At 39.6% G+C, this 20778-nt stretch overlaps 1 protein-coding gene across 9 annotated transcripts in view; it reads right to left on the bottom strand.

The window, feature by feature from the left end:
* The window catches only part of MAPK10 (mitogen-activated protein kinase 10), a 589148-nt gene that overhangs the window by 236322 nt on the left and 332048 nt on the right, over positions 1-20778 (bottom strand). The window lies entirely within an intron of this gene.

The raw sequence follows: 20778 nt of genomic DNA, 5'->3' as shown, positions 1-20778 counted from the left end.
TTTGTAACAGGAGCTGAATTGGTCTTCTGATGTCTGAAACCTTAGCCCATTTAAGAACCTTGTCTCCTGCCCTTTTTCATGTTTTCTCTGTTTCTATACAGGAAATCCAGCAAATACTAATTAGAATCCTAATAGTGGGGGCAAAGGGTTAACAAAATCTTTTTTCCTTTCTCTCTTAGAATTTGACATTCAATTCACTTTTTAGATCTGTTACCTTGGCAACCTGATAGAGGAGATATATCAACTAAGTTACCAGGTAGCATTGCTTATGGTAAAAATCATCTATGCTTGGTCAGTTGCATCTGGATTGGGAAAAACTATGAATGATAAATACCTGACAGTTTTAGACTCTTGTAACTGGGCATGTCTTTTGCAAAGGGTGTAGGAGCCCTGCCCAAGGAGCTGTTACTAGAGATATTGGCTCCTGTGGAACAGGGGGCTTTAAAGCCAAGGGAACTTTTACACCTGCTCCATCTGAGAGTCATTCTTTCAAACCTGAGCTGTCACTTGGGAAACCAAATGGTACAGCTCAAACTGCTGTACAGACTTCAGGAATTTCTGCAAGGGCTGGTCTCACAGAAGAGCAATATCTGATGTTGCCCTGCTGCCCAGCTGGGGTTTCCGTCCCGTGTCCTTCTAAGTGAATTTGATGCCATGGATGACTTATGGTCATCTTGTGAATCTGATTCTTTAGTGGAACTTAAAAGAAAAAGCCCTGACCTTGCATTCAGAACTTAGAGGAAAGTAATGGCGCATAACAGAACAACACATAAATAATGAATAAACACACCAGGAAGATGCTTCTGATTGCCCTTTTTAACACACTTCATTAACTGGACTCATACTGTGTACTCTACCTAACACAATAACCAGATGCCTGGCATCTAATAGAAACTGAAGATTGTGAGTAAGTAAATAAATAAATAAATGAATGAGTGAATGAATTAATGATTCTCACCAATGCAATGACTGAAAGAAATTAGAGCCTCAGCTCTCAAGCCCCATTTGATCCTAACTCAGTTTTCCTAACTGAGGAAACTAACTGAGTGATCCTAACTCAGTTGTCATAGCTCGACTCCCTCTTTGATTTTCAATCCACTTATTGATTCTCTGCCTGACGTCCTGCACTGGGGAACTTCTACGTGCACTTCTGTAGCTCCTCTCCAGTTTTCTCCATCTGCCCTGTGTCCAGGAGGATGGCCAGCAAGCACTTCATTCACTGCCTTGCCCAGTTGCTTCCTGTTGAACCACTAAGGAGCCCCACGGAGATTAGAGGGAGGGTAGAGCTGGCTTCCCTCGTGGCTCTGTGCAGGTTCAAGTTGATGCAGGTTCAGTTCCTGGGTTGAGAAGATTCCCTGGAGAAGGAAATGGCAACCCACTCCAGAAGTCTTGCTCGGGAAATCCCATGAACAGAGGAGCCTGGTGGGCTACAATCCATGGGGTCGCAAAAGAGTTAGACATGACTTATCGACTGAGCACATTCGCAAAACAGGAGGTTAGGATATTTGTTTCACCAACTCCTTCCTTGTGGAACACATCATAAGGAGGCCATCATCACAGTCATCATCTGGTGGTTGTAAAAGTCACAGCTACTATGAAGCTACTACTGTAAAGGTCACATCTCCAGGTTTCAGGAACCACCAACCCCTAACCCCTTTAGTAGAGAGTGAGTTGGACTATAAAGAAAGCTGAGCACCAAAGAATTGATGCTTTTGAACTATGGTGTTGGAGAAGACTCTTGAGAGTCCCTTGGACTGCAAGGAAATCCAACCAGTCCATCTTAAAGGAAATCAGTCCTGAATATTCATTTGAAGGACTGATGCTGAAGCTGAAACTCCAATACTTTGGCCACCTGATGCGAAGAGCTGACTTTTTAGCAAAGACCCTGATGTTGAGAAAGACTGAAGGCAGGAGGAGAAGGGGACGACAGAGGATGAGATGGTTGGATGGTATCACGGACTCAGTGGACATGAGTTTGAGTAGGATCCAGGAGTTGGTGATGGATAAGGAAGCCTAGCGTGCTACAGTCCATGGGGTCACAAAGAGTCAGACACAACTGAGTGACTGAAGTGAACTGAACTGAACCCCTTTAGGCTTAGGCATGGTCATAGCTTTCTGTTTATTTTCCTCAGGAGATCATACCATCTCATTATTTTTCTACACCATGTCCATAGGTTTAAATTAGTCCCTACATTAAATATCCACAAAACACCAAATGTGAGTACACTGTCTTGCAGGACTCTGACTGAATCACCATTGCTTCTGCTATTTTTCAGATTTCTTATTTCTATTTTTATTTCTTATAATAATTTTCCTGTTCCTAATATATCCACCTGCTTCAGCCACCAGTCATGACCTACCTTGAGCGCTCCCATATTTCCAAACTTGGTCTAATCTATCTGCAATCTAATGATCTGCAATCACTGCTAACGCTTGATGTTTACTTACCCAACCCTTCAAGACCTCGCTGTATTTTTCTTTGAACAAACTAACTGCCCATGCCCTTATAGCCACTCCCCCTTATATATTGTTATGACAAGTAGTCAGGGATTAATTTTTGCTTTGGAGACATAGCTGGATATAGTTGAAAGAGCAAAGGATTTAGGTCCAGACAGACGAAGGTTTGAATATTAATTGTGGCACTTCACTGGTGCCTGAGCAAGTCAAGAGAACTATCTGAGCTCCCATTTCTTTTGGAAATCAGAGAGAATGCGACCTATTCTGCAAGATTTGAATAAACACTGAAGATGACGTACATTGATATTAGAAGGTAACATGCACTGAAAAAATGGGGTAGATTATGTTATTATTGCAACATATTTAAAACCCAAGACCCATTATAAAGCTCATTCCCACAAAGGGGTCATTTTCAAAGGTCCATTCAGCTATATTTGCTGTTGTTCCATTGTTAAGTCTTGTCTGACTCTTTGCAACTCCATGGACTACAGCACCTCATGTTCCTGTCCTCCACTCTCTCTTGAGTTTGCTCAAATTCATGTCCGTTGAGTCAGTGATGCTATCTAACCATTTCATCCTCTGCCACCCCCTTCTTCTGCTTTCAATCTTTTTCAGCATCAAGGACTTTTCCAATGAGTAAACTCTTCACATCACGTGGGCAAAGTATTGAAGCTTCAGCATCAGTCCTCCCAATGAATACTCAGGGTTGTTTCCTTTAGGATTGACTGATGTGATCTCCTTGCAGTCCAAGGGACCCTCAAGAGTCTTCTCTAGCACCACAATTTGAAAGCATCACTTCTTCATAGATTTTGAAATTCTGCTTTTAGGTACAAAAATCCTTCACTGTCTATTTCTCTCGTATAAACTCACAATATCGAACAACTACAATTACTGATTATAATTGTTGCTTAGAGATAAGGTAAATATTCTATTCTCTCTAGTTGCTCCAGACATAAACAGAAGAAAAGTTATGTATCAAAGACTTCTATTTCTGGCTTATAATAGAAAAAAAAAATTGAAATTTGAAGTTAACAAGAAATGCCATATTAATTCCATTTTCCCCTATCAGTGTAACATATTATGACAGGCTTCATCGTGTATGATTTTCCTTTAACATTAAAGCTTTTTTTTTGTAAAGTTGCCAAGATGTTTGGCATAGTTGCCAGTCCAAATTAAGAATATGGTCTTTCAAAGTGCAAACATTCAAAGAGTAAAAAATTTTCCAAGCCAAATGAGTTTCACACCACACAAGAACATGAGGAAACAAGATACTTCTCTTCAACTTCTCGGTCTGCATTAGGAAAAGCTTCTAAAAGTCCCACTACTATATCAGCCTTAAAGTCAAAAAAGCTAGTAGGTTGCAAATTGTAATTTTAAGGCTGCCAAAAGGATTTTTAAAGATCCTCTGCCCTTCATTCTAATCCCCTGTCTGAAATTCCTCTGACAATAAAGAAGTCTATCCTCTCATAACTAGAGATAAATTTAAAATTCAAAAAGTTATTAAATTGAAATGTCCAGCTATACTTGCTTTTGTTTTTTTCCTGATTCTGATAAAGATTTACAGCAAGGAAGGAACTGAATGGTTGAGAGGAGGGGGCTGGGAGCACTGAAAATAAACATCACCTAATTCACATATGTGCCTCAGGCTGGCCCTACACCCAGCTCTTCAAGAGTTGAATAGAATTCCTTACTGTGCTTCTTTCTTCTTAAGTAAGTCCCCCTTCTCTTAGTTTTTGATGGTCTTGGAATTAGGGGTCATGGAGATTCTGAGCCCGTTCAGAAGCATTCTTTAACCCAATAACCTAAAAAATATTCTGTTATGAAGTAAGGGAATTCCAAGCCCCTTCTATGCCCAACTGACTCATTGGAAAAGACCCTGATGCTGGGAAAGATTGAAGGCAGGAGGAGAAGAAGACCGACAGAGGATGAGATGGTTGGATGGCATCACCAACTCAACAGACATGAGTTTGAGCAAGCTCTGAGAATTGATGGACAGGAAAGCCTGGCATGCTGCAGTCCATGGAGTCACAAAGAGTTGGACACTACTGAGCAACTGAGCTGACTGCCCAAAGGTGGCCTGACAGGCTGTGGAATTCATGGGCTACTCCCTTGAGTATCCACTGATACAATCTAAAAAATGGATTGGCTTTGGTGACGGAAAACAACATGCATCGGTTATCATTTAATTTTGTTTTCCTTTGTTTCTGATACATGGGCACTGAAGGAGGATATATGTAAATAGATTAGGAGAATGCTTGAATTCTCTTTCCACCCCTTACCTGAAGCACAAATGGAGAGATACATTAGAGATAGATACTGAAGAAACTATTTTCAAGAGATACACAGGAACACTACTGTTTTCCTTATCTAAAGCAGACTTTACTAGATTCCAACATAATATATTTTATAAACCTATAACTATTGTTAATACAGCTTTATTTGTTTTAAATTTTTTAAACTTGCCACAAGGAGATACCTTGACAACAACAGAAATACATTTCAAGGAATTGAAGGACACTTCTCTTCCTCTGCCCATTTGGTATCAAGACGGGTTCAATAAACAATGGAAATCTGGGAAATTAATCTACAGGGAAAGGGGTATGCTTGTATTTCCCCAGATGGATCCAACGAACTCACAAGGCTTCCTTTTTGGAAGATTAGACACAAGGGAGCCCCCAGCATTCAAAATGGAGATGAAACAACAAAAACCCCAGGAGGAAGAAATTCTAATACGGACCAAGTTGGCTCTAAAGATCTCCAGGAAGACCGCCCTCGGTGACATCAATCTTACAATCTCCCCACTTGGGGACAAATAAAAACCCTTACTAATCAAGTTAAAAATCTGGTTTCTCAACAGGGAATGCCTCAGAGTCCTGAAAACCTTCTTATCACTATGCTTGCTGTTGGCCTGAGCGACCCCTACTCGAGCTGGATTAACAAATCAGATTTAACTGGGCTTACTTACCCAACCCCCCTTTATTACAGGTCATAAAATGGATGGAGAAAAGACAGATCACATCGACCAATGACTCCACCCATATGCCCCCTCCCTGGATCCCTCACACCCTAGGGAGGAAAGAAAACTAATTAACATTTCTTTAGGCTATGAAGTCCTTCCATTGTGCCTGGGTCCAGGAAAATTATGCATAAACGTCAGCCGTCAGCCAACAAATTTGGGCTTTCATCCTGCCTCCAAAAGAAGACTTTCAGACATTGCTTGGATTATTTACTGCCCTTTCTATGTCTGTGAACCATATTTACACTACTGAAACTTTAGGGAAGGAGTTAGGGAAAGAACAAAAAACATTATGTATTATGCTACTTAAGTGGCTTAAAAGGTTACTAACACAACGATGAAACATTACCATGACAAAGGGCTTCTTGGCTGGCTTGACGGTGGAATGGCATCCCCTCATCCTAGAATCATCATGGGCCTAAACAATGGGACATCTGGAAACTTGCTGCCAGCATTGAAGAACTTGGGACTTGGACTGGACATTTCACAGGGACCAGTCGTGGTCATAGTAACTCTTTCTTTCACTATAATCAGTCATATTTTATACAGGCCTGTGTTCCATTTTCTTTTGCTATAGCCATAGGAAATTTACAATTTAATACGACTTTACGTTCTGTAACTTGTATTAATTGCCAATTTTGTGTTACTTCTGTTCATGTCAATCATAGTGCCTACAACTGGGAACAAATCAAATTTCATTTACAAAACTTACATGATAATGCCTCTCTGAATGTACAATTACTGCAAAAGGAAATCTTTGAAACTTTTTCTAAACGTCTGCCCTCTTCCACTAATTTGGAAACTTTAGCTGAACAATTTGCTGATTGATTATCTGGGCTAGACCCACGAAAACACACCCACAGCATCAGGTCTGGAACTGTAACTCTGGCGATTGTCTTGGTAATTATATTTGTTGTTTACCATTGCCTTTCTGCAGAAATTGTTAAAACTAAGCAAACTCATTTGGTCAGGACCTTTTTTACAAATCTAATAAAATAGGGGGAATTGTCAGGGAATGTTTAACAGGAGGTTTCCTGTGTGCTGTTTCCTATCTCTCTTGAGCCCTCTGTTCCTTATCAGTCCTTGTCGGGTGAGAGGAGCAAGCAAGCCTCTCCCAGCACGGAGATCAAAGAGATGGGATGCTTGCATAGGATTTCCTTCATTAGCTTTTCCATTTGGTGAAATGGGTTATTTACGACTCTCTTTTGATTTTGTACCCTCTTTTGACCTTATGGCCTCTATTGCTCCTTGCTTCCTTGGTAACTTGTAAAGTCTGGTCTCTTGATCTTTATCTGAAGAAGCTACCTTGTATTACGGTATATATACTCCTAGAGAATTCAATAAAGCACCCTTGTTCCATCAGAGCTTGGGTCCCGGTGTCTCTCTCTCTCTCTCTCTTTCTGGCTGATTCCCTGGAGCACGAAGGCCGGCTGCATAACCCAGGGAATATTATCCTCTTTCCTTCTTTCACTTTCTCATTGTCGACTCCAGACCACCACGTTCCGGTCCATTAAAGGACCTCAACAGAGATCTTTTGTTTTTGTTTTTAGTGATGTCCACAAGCAGTGATGTTTTACTGTCAATGTGACAATGTGCCACCCAGAGTTGAGGCAAGGTTCATTACCCCTTCTGCATGAATGCCAAGCTTGCTTTGACCTTGAGGATTGACGGTTTCCTGAGCAGCAAGGGATAGCATCTTTAACTCAGCATTTTCACATTTGAAAACAGGACTGCTTCATAAATAAAGAGAAGGTGGAAATTAAAAAAAGAAATGTTATAAAAAGTGTTGGCAGATTGGTTCAAGAGAACATCTGAGGAACTTTGTGGAGCTTCCCTTAACATTGGCTGGGCATACAAAACACCCAAAGAAAAGAGGAGAGATGTCTAGTAACTAGAAGATGGGGTCTTCTTTCAGCAGATACCAAGCTGAGAGCTGCCATGGTATGTGAAATAATACAGCACTGTAATAAGATGCTGAGCTCTGCAATCAGCCCCCAGGTTTAAATGCTGGCCTAGCACTTACAGTTGTATGACCTTGGGCATGTTATTTAATAAACAGTGCTTTGGTTTCCTCATGAGTAAAATGGACATCATAACAGTCCCCACTTCACGTTACTGCTGTGAGATTTCAACATGCAGATGGTTAGAATAGTAACAACAATAATGACAAACATTTGAGTGTTTGAATTTTATCTCATTTGTACCCATTGGTTGATGATGTCAGAAACATCTGGAAACAGATTTAAGTAGCATTCTGTAAGCCTAATAGACATCTTCCTCCTTTCTCTACCATCCCAAAACGATTAGAGTAGCAATTGGCATATATCATATAAATATCTATTCAAATTATGTAAAAAATAATAAAAGAAGCTTTCATATTTGCTTCCTGATGGACTAGTGTGCGTTAATAACATCTTCGTGAATCATAAATGAACCAGGACTTTGAGAAGCTTCATTCTGTTTGCAACTCTGAAAATCACTTAATCCTCTAGAGTTTTAATTGATTACTGTCTGCCTCTATACAATCAGACCTAGATAACACAAAATACTAAAAGCACAAAGTAAAAAGTAGCGTGTTCCCCCCCTCCCAAAGTATAAATTTTTTTTATTTCAATCCTGATCAGATCCATCATTGGTGATGTGGGTACGTATTATGTACCGCATTTTCTTTATATCAAAATTCAGATTTCTGTGAGCAACCAAGTTGTTTGGACCATTTTAGTCTCCAACCCCAGGCTGCTCTGCTGAGTATTAGATGAAACAAATTAACAGGTGTGTAATTCAAGTGTAAATGGGTGCAATCAACCAGAAATGGATTCATAACTACAAGAAAAACGCTGTCCTGAATGAAAAAGCCCATAGAAGTTACTATTTTAGTATAGATTTTCCCCTCAAATGCTGTAATTTGCTTCTTCAAGGATAAAATTGCCCTCTGACTTTTGATAGGTAGACAAAAGAAAAATTCTAACAGAGCACCTAAATCTAAAGCCACATAAATGTAATTATTCCATCACATCCTTTTTCTTCTTGCCACTGTCTCAAGATGTCCTGAGATCCTAATTCTCTGAGTACTCCTGTCAGCTACTTCTTTTCCTCAAGGAAGAGGTTTCCAAATACCACTTGCTTTGAGGCTTGCAGGACAAATCGTATCATGTCCCTGTTTCCTTCAGTAACCACTGGAATTCCCAGCATTCTTTCTCTCAAGGAGGTTGATCCCCATACTGCTCTGGACACGCCCTAACCTGTCCTTACACTCCTATGCCCTTCCACCCTGCCTTCTACAATTCAATCTTTCATCTCCCTCCTGTGTCCTCAGACAATTTTCCACCTTCCTGCTATGACTGATCTCGGGGTTTCCCTTACAGTGCTCTCAAGTGTTAGCTGCAGTTTGTTTCACAGCTCATGTTTCTCAAAGATTTCAAGTAAAGTTAGTTTGCTCCTTCCTTCCCAGCATTTTTTCTAAGTATTTTCCCTCTTTGTCCTTCAAAATCTTAAGTCTTTGACATCTGTTTCATTATAGTCTACCTTTCATTTCTTTTTGGTGGCACAAATCCAACTCTCAATCATTCTCTTCTATTTACTAGTTATCTTTTTAACTCATTGTTTCACTCTTGTCCACTGTTTTATCACCATTTCCCAGTGACTTCAGCATCCACCAATCTCTGGTCTCTCAGTTCCTGACTCCCTTAGCTCCAATGACTTTTTCTCCACCAACCGCACATAGCTCTCCTCTCAAGGACTGAATGCATGTGTGCTCAGTCGTGTCTGACTCTGCGACCCCATGGACTCTGTAGCCTGTCAGGCTTCTCTGTCCATGGAATTTTCCAGGCAAGAATACTAGAGTGGGTTGCCATTTCCTACTCCAGGGATCTTCCTGACTCAAGAATTGAACTCACATTTCCTGCAGGCAGATTCTTTTACCACTGACCCACAGATTAACCATCATCAATAATTATAGAACTTCCAAATCTCAATTTCAAAGTATCACTTTTGCATCCAAACCACTCATCTAGTAATCCTTACCAGTACTTTCCCATTCTCACTCAGGATCTCCAATCCATTACCCCCTCTGGCGTTTCATTTCCAACCCCTCCAGCATAATCTTGGCTCCCCCTTTATTCAGCATCTCATCCATGGTCCAGCACCATAATCCCTCTCTGATAGGATCTGCTGACAGATTGGATTTGGAATGGAAAAGAAAGAGAGGAGAATCAACAATGGCTCCAAAGTTAGGCAAGGATAGAGTTGCTGTTTACTGAAATTGGGAAGACTCTTCCTTTATCACATCTGCATGGAGAAACCTTGGCCTCTGTTAAACACAACTATCCAATTGTTCTTGCCAGAACCTGAGAAAAATGAACACTTTTGGAGAAAATCCTGACCATCTTGATTAGCCACACTTCAAACTGGAATCCACATTTCTTGGCATTGCCAGAAATAATTCACAATTCTTCTCTTAAAAACTCAATTTCCATTCTCCTGGATGATTTTCAGTCCTTCTTCTTATTCTTCTGAAATCTTAAAAAAAAAAAAAAAAAAAAAAAAAACCTCTTCTGCCCCACTCTCACCTGGTAATCTTATATCATAATTCAAGAAAACAAATGTAATCAAAGACCTACCCCATCTTTCCATCAAAAATTCTTGCTCATTGTCTCTGCCTTTCCTCCTGCTCTGCTGCCAGAAGAATTGCTGCTCAGATCTTTGCCAACCCTTCCTCTTGTGTTCCAACACTTGCTCTATTATGCTCTCATTTTCTCAAAGGTCTTTCCAATGGTGATTTCTCATGCTCTGCTGAATCCTTTCACAGGCATACAAATGTGTGTTAATATTTCCCAACTTAAAAACAGAACAAGACAAAAGCTTCTGTTGAACTCATGTCCCCTTCTAGCTCACATCCCATTTCTCTGTGTACTTTCACAACAAAAATCCTTGAAAGTCTCCATTTCTTGTCTTCAAATTCCTTTTCTCCTTTCCTCTTGAACCAATACCAGTTGGGCTTTTGCCCTTACCACCCACTGAAACAGATCTTGTCAACTCTTAATGATTCCATGTTGCCACATCTAATGCTAAAATATCAGACCCCAAATTTGCCTGATCTATCAGCATCATTTGACACAGTTGACCATTTTCTCCTTCTTGAAAGAATTCTTCATTTGGCTTCTTTGTTCTCTGCCTAACTGGTGTCTCTTCAGTTTCCTCACCTCCTGACTTCCAGACACTGAAGTGCCTGGTCCCCAGTCCTCAGATCTTTTCTCTCCTCCCTAAGGCACCTCATTTTCTTTCTTCTTTAAGTATCATCTAATGCTGATCACTCCCACATTTGGATCTATAGTTAAAGTCAGGATTTCTCCACTGAAGTCTAGAGTATGTGTGTGTACATGTGTGTTTGTATACACACACTCCACATCACCATTTACATGTTTAAAGATGTCTCAAAATCAAAGTCCAGAAAACTGATATTTGCATTTCTTCTAAAAATTTACCCACCCTGAGGTCTTTCCTATTTCTGTAAATAATTCCATTTTTCCAAAACCTTGCAGCCATTGATTCTTCTCTTCCTTACCCAAATCCAGTCTGTCAGCAAATACTATCTGCTCTGCTTTTCCATAATTTAATCATCTGTCATCATCCTCCCTATTACCATCCTAATCCTATGTTTCAGGCCTAAATGATCAAAATAGCCTCTTAGCTAGTCTCTCTGCCTCAGTCCTTGCCTACCCAGGCACTGCATACAACATGACAACCAAAGTGGTGCTTTTAAAGAATATGCATTCCTCTGCTCAAAATCCACCATTAGCTTCTCACTCAGAGTCAAAAGCAAATTCCTTACAATGGTCCACGTCCCCCACATCCTGGGGTGCCCAGCCTCTCCTGGCAGCATCAGCTACTATCCTCCCCTCCCCACTTCATTCCACATTGCCTTCAATGCCATTTCTCTAAGAAGTCAAAACACACCTGTTTCATGGCCTCTGTATTTTCTGTTCTCTCTGCCTGAAACTCTTTTTCCCTAGATATCCACATGGCTGGTGCCCTCAACTTTCTTAAAATGTCTGGTCAAATATCACCGTTTTAAAATGAACTTCCATGATCACACTAAAAAATTGCAAGGCTACCTCCACTTTCAGCGCTGTCATCCCCATTCTGTTTTTATATATATCCATATTTATCAATATCTTGGACTTCCGTGTAGCTCAAACAGTAAAGAATCTGCCTGCGATGCAGGAGACCAGGGTTGGATCCCTGGGTTGGGAAGATCCTCTAGAGAAGGGAATGGCAATCCACTCCAGTATTCTTGCCTGGAGAATTCCATGGACAGAGAAGCCTGGTGGGCTACAGTTCATGGGGTCACAGAGTCAGACACGACTGAGCAACTAACACATACACACATCAATATCTTACAATGTAAGCTCTACAGAAGACAGTCTTTACTTTTCTCCTGGCTCTTTTCCCAGCATCTGGAATGGAGAATGGAATCTATAACAGGCTCAGAAAATGTTCATTGGAATTAACTCATTGAAACAGCAACAGAGCCAAAATAGAACCAGTCTCACACACACACACACACACACACACACACACACACACATACTCCCTCCACCAAATTTGCTATCTCTCTAAACAGCTCCATTATTCCCCCAACTGCTCAAGTGAAGAACCTAAGTTGTCATCTTTAGTCCTGCCTTGCCCTTAAATCCCACACACAATTCTTCAGGAAGTCATGACCACATTTGGCCATCATAAAAATCAATTCCACCTTGGGCCACTTTCTCATCATATTTACTGCCATAGTTCTATCCCAGGCCTTTAGGAACTTCGATCTGAACTACTACAACAGCTTTCTGTCCCAGTCTTGATGTCTGCCCAACAACCAAAGTGATAGTTCTGAAGCGTAAGTTCAGAGTACATCCCTTCCCCACCTCTCTGGCTTCTCATTACAGCTGGAAGAAAACCTAATGTCCTCACTGCAGCCCACAGGCACTGCATTAATGCCTGGGCTGCCTCTTGGATCTGATTCCCTCCATCCTCCACTACACTCCTATCAGGTAGTCTTTCTTTCCCTTTCTTAAACATGCAAAGATCATCTCTGCCTTTGTTTATTTGCTTTTGATATTCCTTCTCCTTGAATAACTCTTTCTCCAGGTCTTCATTATGGCTGCTTTTCCCTTACATTTCAGGTCTTAGCTGAAATAGTTCATCCTCGCATGATCTTTCCCTGCCAGCTCTAGACAGAGTTACTGGCCAATCCCTCCCATTTTCTATACATTACCCAATTATTTAATGTTTTGTAGAAATTATCAGTATGTGAATGAATGAATTACATGTCATTTTCTCCTCTATTGTCTTATTCCCAGTAGGATGTAAACTCTTCGAGGGATCTGACTACTTCTATGTTGTTCTCCATTATATTTGCAGTGTCTACAATAGTGAGTGGTATGTGGTATTATACACACAGTCATGATTTAATTACTGACTTCATGTCTACCAGAATTTGTTGTTTTTTAGTCTCTCAATCATGTGCAACTCTTTGGCAACCCCATGGACTACAGCCCACCAGATTCCTCTGTCTGGGATTCCCCAGGCTAAAATATTGAAGTGAGTTGCCATTTCCTTCTCCAAGGGATCTTCCTGACCCAGGGATCAAACCTGCATCTCCTGCATTGCAGGTGGGTTCTTAATCACTGAGCCACCCACACTTCTTTACCCAATAGCTACAGTGTACTTTTCTCTGTTCAAAATATGGAGGCTATACAAAGGTGAAAGTAATAAAATACCCATATTATGAGAGAAAAAGATAGATAAATAAATGTTAGCAATGCAATGTGACATTCTCTGCATTTCTCACCAAACTTCCTAAATATAAACTACATGAATTATTTTAACCCAGCGTGAGCTGTCAGGCTTTGCAGTGAGTACACTGCTCTGTCATTATGACATATGCCTGCACTGCCTAATGTTTTTGGTTCCTGTCATTCTGATAAATTCAACTTTCTCTTTGCTAGTTTCAATGCTTCAAATCTCTTCTTCCAGTTAATTCAAATTTGGTCTTTTAAAACCTTCCCTTTTTATCACCATGACTACCTCACTGCACTCAAGTTCTTCCTCTCACTTCCCAGGTCTTAATAATTCAATTCAGAAAGTGCTTGAGTGCTTACGAGCACACTGAGTCTGTACATCCTATCTCAGCACTCAAGGCCCTGTATCTCAGTTCCTACTTTCTTGCCTCTATGCAGCCCATTTATTAATTCATATTCTTTCTTCTCCATGTGTCTACTCCTATCCAGAGAGCACTTTTCCTTCAAGTACTACATTCCTTGCCAACACCTGCTCAGCCAAACCCAGGCTCAGTCTGACTAATAACAAAATCCTCAATAACAAAATACGGATTATAAGAAAGCAATTAAAGCTCATTTTCATACAGTTGCTATGACATGAGCAAAATTCAATATCTGGTGTCCTTAAGGTCATATAATAGCAAGAATCCTGTAAAGTAGTAGTAAAAATATTAATAAGGAAGCTCAAATTAAAAGATATTTATATATCAATGTAGTGTAAATGTTAAAGTAAAATATGTTACTCTGAAACTGTTTTATGAATAATTGTATACTATAATTCAAAGATCATGAAGAGTATTATGAAGATATTATTATATCAATTTATAAGAGAAAGCTTACAACTTTAAATAAGAAAAATGCAGTTATTATAAAATACCTTAAAATGTATTTAAGAAAATCAAAATATTTTAAAAGCATTATATGGACCAATTTATATAGCACCCATTTGGGTACAGAAATGGAAAGTAAACATAATATAGAAAAATTCCAACTAGAAATTTAGGATCTTACTGTTCAAAAGTTGCTCAGCATTCTGACTCATAAAATGAAAAGACTTTGGATTCTCAACATTTTAGTATATTTCTTAAGAGATAATTTTTTATTTACTTTTTGCCTAAAACAAGAAAAGATGAAGCAAAGTAAGACATGAGCCAAAATAAGAGAGCACTATTTGCAGTTGCAATTTAAATTTAGGTAACTAGAATGTCGTGTGCAGAAGAATATGGAAATGCTGACTAAAAATTTCTAGAATCCAGATAGTTGTAAAATACGTGAAATTAAGAGGGAAAAGCCAGGTCCTACCAAGTCCCAAAGGCTTATACTCCTTGACTCATACTGATAAAGCAGAAGATTAAATCAAATGCCTTTTACGTACCTTTGACTTTAAGACCAGATATTATTCATACTAATTCCTTTGACCCATTTTCCTGTACAACTTAGGAAACACTATAATAATTAAGAATTAAAATCTTAATTGAGAAAAAAATTGATGCTTTTGAACTTTGGTGTTGGAGAAGACTCTTGAAAGTCCCTGGGACTGCAAGGAGATCCAACCAGTCCATCCTAAAGGAGATCAGTCCTGGCTGTTCATTGGAGGGACTGATGTTGAAGCTGAAACTCCAATACTTGGGCCACCTCATGTGAAGAGTTGACTCATTTGAAAAGACCCTGATGCTGGGAGGGATTGGGGGCAGGAGGAGAAGGGAACAACAGAGGATGAGATGTCATGGCATCACCGACTCGATGGACATGAGTTTGGGTAAACTCCAGGAGCTGGTGATAGACAGGGGAGGCCTGACGTGCTGTGGTTCACGGGGTCATAAAGAGTCAGACACGACTGAGGGACTGAACTGAACTGAACTGAACTGAGATAAAAATGACAGTGAGATTGAGATTGATATATATACACTATCATATGTAAAATAGATAGCTCATGAGAACATGTTGTGTAGCATAGGGAACTCAGCTCAGTGCTCTGTGATGACCTAGCAGGGTGGGATAGGGTGAGGTGAGAGGGAGGTCCAGGGAAGGGATAAATGCACACATATGTGACTAAACAACAGAGCTGGCTCACTTGATTATCCAGCAAAGACTAACACCATATTGTGAAACAACTATACTTCAATTAAAAAAAATTTATGTAAGTGCATAATTTAATGATTTTGGATACATATTTACATCCTGCAACCACTCAGTTCAGTTCAGTAGCTCAGTCATCTCCGACTCTTTGCGACCCCATGAATCGCAGCTCACCAGGCCTCCCTGTCCATCACCAAATCCCAGAGTCCACCCAAACTCAAGTCCATCAAGTCGGTGATGCCATCCAGCCATCTCATCCTCTGTCATCCCCTTCTCCTCCTGCCCTCAATCTTTCCCAGCACCAGGGTCTTTTCAAATGAGTCAGCTCTTCACATCAGGTGGCCAAAGTATTAGAGTTTCAGCTTCAGTGTCAGTCCTTCCAATGGATATTCAGGACTGATCTCCTTTAGGATGGTCTGGGTGGATCTCCTTGCAGTCCAAGGGACTCTCAAGAGTCTTCTCCAACACCACAGTTCAAAAGCATCAATTCTTCTGCACTCAGCTTTCTTTATAGTCCAACTCTCACATCCATACATGACCACTGGAAAAACCATAGCCTTGACTAAATGGACCTTTGTTGGCAAAATAATGTCTCTGCTTTTTAATATGCTGTCTAGGTTGGTCATAACTTTCCTTCCAAGGAGTAAGTGTCTTTTAATTTCATGGCTGCAGTCACCATCTGCAGTGATTTTGGAGCCCAGAAAAATAAACTCAGCCACTGTTTCCCTATCTATTTTCCATGAAGTGATGGGACCAGATGCCATGATCTTAGTTTTCTGAATGTTGAGCTTTAAGCCAACTTTTTCACTCTCCCCTTTCACTTTCATCAAGAGGCTCTTTAGTTCTTCTTCACTTTCTGTCATAAGGGTGGTGTCATCTGCATATCTGAGGTTATTGATAATTCTCCCAGCAATCTTGATTCCAGCTTGTGCTTCCTCCAGCCCAGCGTTTCTCATGATGTACTCTGCATATAAGTTAAATAAGCAGGGTGACAATATACAGCCTTATGTACTCCTTTTCCTATTTGCAACCAGTCTGTTGTTCCATGTCCAGTTCTAACTGTTGCTTCCTGACTTGCATACAGATTTCTCAAGAGGCAGGTCAGGTGGTCTAGTATTCCCATCTCTTTCAGAATTTTCCACAGTTTATAATGATCTACACAGTCAAAGGCTTTGGCATAGTCAATAAAGCAGAAACAGATGTTTTTCTGGAATTCTCTTGCTTTTTTGACAGTGGATGTTAGCAATTTGATCTCTGGTTCCTCTGCCTTTTCTAAAACCAGCTTGAACATCTGGAAGTTCACGGTTCACGTATTGCTGAAGTCTGGCTTGGAGAATTTTGAGCATCACTTTACTAGCATGTGAGATGAGGGCAATTGTGTGGTAGTTTGAGTATTCTTTGGCACTGCCTTTCTTTGGGATTGGAATGAAAACTGACCTTTTCCAGTCCTGTGGCCACTGCTGAGTTTTCCAAATTTGCTGGTATATTGAGTGCAGCACTTTCACAGCATCATCTTTCAGGATTTGAAATAGCTCAACTGGAATTTCATCACCTCCACTAGCTTTGTTCATAGTGATGCTTCCTAAAGCCCACTTGACTTCACATTCCAGGATGTCTGGCTCTAGGTGAGTGATCACACCATCTTGATTATCTGGGCTGAGAAGATCTTTTTTTGTACAGTTCTTCTGTGTATTCTTGCCACCTCTTCTTAATATCTTCTGCTTCTGTTAGGTCCCTACCATTTCTGTCCTTTATTGAGTCCATCTTTGCATAAAATGTTCCCTTGAGATCTCTAGTCTTTCCCATTCTATTGTTTTCCTCTATTTCTTTGCATTGATCGCTGAGGAAGGCTTTCTTATCTCTCCTTGCTATTCTTTGTAACTCTGCATTCAAATGGGTATATCTTTCCTTTGCAACCACTTCTCCAATAAAAGTACAGAATGTCTCTAATATCCCATAAAGTTCCATCATCTAATTTCTAGACCACCCCTCATCTTATCAGCAACCACTGTCTTGAATTCTATCACCATAGATGAGTGTTGTCTGTTCTTGTGTTTCAGAATATGAAAACATGTAGTGTATAATGTTTTGTGCCTGGTAGATACTTCTCAGAATTATGTTTTTAAGATTTATGCCTGTTGTGATATGCATCAATAGTCGATTCTTTTTTATTCACGGGTATTATTCCTCTGAATGAATAAATCACCATTTGTTTATCTATTCAAATTGTTGTTGAAATTCCAAGGTTGTTTCCAGGTTGGAGCAATTATGAATAAAGCTGCTTTGAACACTTCAGTACAAATCTTTTTGTGGAAAAGTGTTCTATGTTTCTTTGTTAAAAAACATCTAGGAGGGGAATAACTGGTTAATAGATAGATATATCTATGTTAACTTTTTAAGAAACTAACCAACTGCTTTCCAAAGATATCCCATTTGGTGTAGTCAGCTTTTTTGTGGACCAAATGGTCCACATAACCCATTTGGTGTAGTCAGCTTTTCAGTGATAGATATTCAAGCAGACATAATACGGTATTTCATTGTGGTTTAATTTGCATTCACCTGATGACCAAAAATGTTAACACCTTTTCAAGTGCTTCTTGGCCCTTCCTATATCTTTTTCTGTCTATTCCAATTTTTGCCCAATTTCTTCAACTGATCTGTCATTTTATTATTGATTCATAGTAATTTTTAAAAATATACTCTGGGAACAAGCTGTTTGTCAGATTTTGTATTGCAAGTATTTCCTTCCAGTATGTGGGCTACTTACCCTTTCATTTTCCTAGCCATTGTCTAGGAGCAAGCAGAATTTATCCTCTTTTTTTTTTACCATTTTTTTTTATCATTAATGCTTTCTGATACCTATCTAAGAAGCTACATCTATCCACAAGGTGTAAAATGTATTTTTAAATTTTTTTGCAGAAGTTTTATGGCTTTAGCTTATTGTTTAAATCTACAATCCATCTCAAATTAATGTCTATATGATGTGAAATAGAGTTTGAGATTTATTTTTTCCATACATTTATATTCATTATTAAATTTTAAGTTAAAATTTTGGGTGAGAAACATAAAAACACAATATACCTAACATCAGCACTTTTTTTTTCCCCTTTTACATTTTGCCAGCTTTCTTTTTAATGTTGTTGTTGCTTTTAATATAGCTTCTGTCTACACAAGAATAGTCCAAACAGAAGCGGACTAAGACGGTTCACAGGTCTGGAGAGGGCAAACTGCTTTTGCCATTTGTTTCTGGCCAAATTCTACCTTTTCTGAGGACATTTTCTGGATGACTCAAGCTCAGGAGGTTTCTTAGAAGGTCTCACATATCCTTAGTCAACATGCATATTGAGTGGATTACATCAGCTGCTGTTCTTATGAAATGCACTGACATTGACAAATGATTTGAACTTCTACCCAGAAATCTACCAAAACATGCAGTCATGCAGTCCCTACCTGGCCATGGAACTAAGGACTAAGTTAACTGCCAGATCTCTTTTTAATAAAGATAACACAATGCTATTCAAATGGGCTTTTAAAAATTCTACAAAATAAAATAACCAAGTAAAACCTAACACTTCAACATATCTAATTATGAGATCATTATTTTATTAAAATTTTTATTTAATTGGAGGATAATTACTTTAAAATATTGTGTTGGTTTCTGCCATACATCACTCTGATTTTTTGCGACCCCAAGGACTATGGAATTCTCCAGGCCAGAGTACCGGAGTGGGTAGCTGTTCCCTTCTCCAGGGGATCTTCCCAACCCAAGAATCTAACCTAGGTCTCCCGCATTGTAGGCGGATTCTTTACCAGCTGAGCCAGAAGGGAAGCCCAAAAAAACTGGAGTGGGTAGCCTATCCCTTTTCCAGGAATTTAACTAGGGTCTCCTGCATTGCAGGCAGATTCTTTACTAACTGAGCTGTTAGGGAAGCCCACCATGAATCAGCCACAGGTATACAAAATATGCCATTTCTATTTACAATAAGGTACACACCAGCAATCTCGCCTTAGGAAAACCACAGCTCTACTGTAATAAAAAGAAAATAAAAGCTATAGGAGCACAAAATTAGTTTGCCTAAGGACAAACAAAAGTAAGACAGTTGCTTCTGAGGTGTTAACAAAGCCAAGACATAAGCTGAACCTATTAAGAGTTCCAAAATCTCTCAGAATAACAGTTCATATTTCTTCCTTTTCCAAAATCCTGTTAATAAAGTCAACCAAGGGAAAAGAGTTAACATGTTTCACTTGTACTTTCATAGCACAGATATTAACTAGTTCATGGTCACTAAGTCCAGAAACCACTCTAGCAGAAACTAACACAATTTTGTAGTGGTGTCTATGATCTCCAGAGAATCTGACTTATTGCCAACAGTCACCAAGTCTGACTCTCTGAGCAACCAGATATTAATACTGTATAAAAATTTTTGCCTTCACCCTATTTGATTTTGATATAGCACTCTCCTAAAGTATTTCAAAATAAGAACCTAGCTTATAACTTCTGTGATTCTTATATAAAATTCAAATACCTGGGTGGTGTTGTTTTAGTTGCTAAGTAGTGTCTGACTCCTTTGCAGCCCCATGGAATGTAACCTGCCAGGCTCCTCTGTCCACGGGATTTTCCAGGTAAGAATACTGGAGCAGGTTGCCATTTCCTTCTCCAGGGGATCTTCCTGACCCAGGGATCGAACCGGTGTCTTCTGCATCGCCTGCATTGGCAGGCAGATTCTTTTTTGCCAAACCACCAGGGAAGCCCTCAAACACCTGGTACAAAGTGTCATATTCAAAGAAAGAAAAAGCAGCAACCAAAAGTAATTAAAAGTAACTTCAATTCCCAGCTGGACCCCTTGAAAACTATTAAAAGGGATTCAATTTACAACCCATTTTCTTAAAATCTTTTTTTTTTCTCATTCCTGCTAATTGTCCCTTTCTCCCACTCCTAAACTCTCCCTACACTCACTTTCTACTCTTTTTCCTAAACCTCCTTCCCTTTCTGTCTCCTGATGGGAGCTTCCCTTTCCTTTCCCCGCTTCCTTGCTATCCCCTGCTATTCTCTTTTTTTCTCAAGGCAATATCTTCATGCAAATACTCATCCCTAATTCTATTGTTCAGCCTCTAAAGATTATGCCAATGTGCACAGTAAATTGGTGAGGCAGGGGAATAGAGAAACACATGTCTCCTCACACACTGATACTTTCTGTCCCTGTTACACACACATCACCTCTTTTTGAGAAGTCTCAAGGTATTTTAAGGTACTCAGCATTCCAGGGCATCTCCAGCTAGTAGTTGTCAATCAAACTTGACAGAAAGACTGAGGTTAAGCAATTTTCTCAATTAAATTGACGATAATAAGGAATTTGGCTTAGGGCTCTGTCTCCCAAATTAAAACATGTTCCC

Source organism: Odocoileus virginianus, chromosome 29, assembly GCF_023699985.2.
Source record: "Odocoileus virginianus isolate 20LAN1187 ecotype Illinois chromosome 29, Ovbor_1.2, whole genome shotgun sequence".
In the NCBI taxonomy this organism is placed as follows: Eukaryota; Metazoa; Chordata; class Mammalia; order Artiodactyla; family Cervidae; genus Odocoileus; species Odocoileus virginianus.
This window is presented reverse-complemented; position numbering and strand designations above follow the sequence as displayed.